The sequence below is a fragment of the Lucilia cuprina genome, chromosome 6, assembly GCF_022045245.1.
Source record: "Lucilia cuprina isolate Lc7/37 chromosome 6, ASM2204524v1, whole genome shotgun sequence".
Classification (NCBI taxonomy): domain Eukaryota; kingdom Metazoa; phylum Arthropoda; class Insecta; order Diptera; family Calliphoridae; genus Lucilia; species Lucilia cuprina.
The window spans coordinates 3,498,960-3,501,042 of NC_060954.1; positions in this window are offsets into that span (position 1 = coordinate 3,498,960).

The window sequence follows — 2,083 nt, forward strand, 5'->3', positions numbered from 1 at the left end:
GTCCAGACTATAGACTAATCTATAGTCCAGACTATAGACTAATCTATAGTCCAGACTATAGACTAATCTATAGTCCAGACTATAGACTAATCTATAGTCCAGACTATATACTAATCTATAGTCCAGACTATAGACTAATCTATAGTCCAGACTATAAACTAATCTATAGTCCAGACGATAGAGTAATATATAGTTCAGACGATAGACTAATCTATAGTCCAAACTATAGACTAATATATAGTCCAGACTATAGACTAATTTAAAGTGCAGACTATAGACTAATCTATAGTCCAGAGTAGAGTAGAGTATATTTTTTATGTCCTGACTATAGATTAATCCTAATGGTCTTACCTATAGTACATACTATAGACTAATCTATAGTATAGATTATTGATTAATCTATAGTCCAGAATGTAGACTTATTTATAGTCCAGACTATGTATAGTACAGGTTAATCTATAGCCTATAATTTGGACCAATCTGCATATATGGACTAATCTATTGTCCAAACTATTGATTAATAGCCTAATCTATAACAATAATAAGTATAAATATGTATACGGAAACATTAATAAAATTCCTTGTATGATTTAAGTCAACAAATCTTTTTTACCCATTGACTGCATCATTGTTATTGTTTTACTTTACTCTAAATAATAATTTACTGTTACTTATAACAACAAGTCATATACTCCCAAAATTCACTAATAACAATAACAACAACATCAATGACATTTGCTCATTCTTTGACTTATTTGCATTCTTCTTTAGTTTTCTATAAATTTCTAAAGTGTTCGGTTGTCTTTTAAGTAATTGTCTTGTTAAAATAAGTGTCGGGCGTTAATTAATCGTTTATATTAAAATATTATTGCATTACATTGTTAATTAAGTGTTAATTAATAGTTTTGTTAAAAAAATTTCTAAGAAAAGTGTTAAATAAAAGATGCAACAAGTGTTTGAAATTTGAGAAAAAAAGTTAATGCAATATTTTCCGTGTCGTGCCGGTCGTTGTTTTTGCTTTAGTTGGGCCATTCGTTTAAGTAGCAACAACAAGTCAATTTGTTTTCGATTTATGCGAAGGGAGGGGAAGTGTATGAATGTAATAAGTAAAGTTGTTGTTGTTGTTATGAGAAAAAGAAGTAGTGTATATTAAACCAAGTGCTAATCTTTATGTTAATAAAGAGGGGTGTGGGGAGAATATGAAAGTGGTGTATTAGTATTTTTTGTTGTTGGGCAAAGAAGTATTCTATTTGTTTAAATAAAAAATAAATTTAAATTAAATAGAGCAATTATATTAATAACAAGAAGTGTCTTAAAGTAAATGTAGGAAAAATATAAAGAAGGAAATATCTGTTTTTGCGGGAAAAATATAAAAAATAATATACTATTCTATAGTCCAGACTATAGACTATTCTATAGTCCAGACTATAGACTATAGACTATTATATAGGTCCAGACTATAGACTATTATATAGTCCAGAAAATAGACAATTCTATAGTCCAGATTATAGACAATTCTATAGTCCAGATTATAGACTATTCTATAGTCCAGACTATAGACTAATCGATAGTCCAGACTATAGACTATTTTATAGTCCACACAAAATTGTATAGTCCAGATTATAAAGTATTCTATAGCCCAGACTATAGACTATTTTATAGTCCACACAGTTCCATAGTCCAGACTATAGACTATTCTATAGTTCAGAATATAGACTATTCTATAGTTCAGACTGTAGACTATTCTATAGTCCAGACTATAGACTATTCTATAGTCCACACTGTAGACTACTCTATAGACCAGACTATAGACTATTCTATAGTCCAGACAGTAGACTATTCTAAAGTCCAGACATAGACTATTCTATAGTCCAGACTATAGACTTTTCTATAGTTCAGAATATAGACTATTCTATAGTCCAGACTGTAGACTATTCTTTAGTCCAGACTATAGACTATTCTTAAGTCCATACTATAGACTATTCTATAGTCCAGACCCTAGACTATTCGCTAGTCCAGACTATAGACTTTTCTATAGTTTAGTCTATAGATATTTTATAGTCCAGACTATAGCTGTTCTATA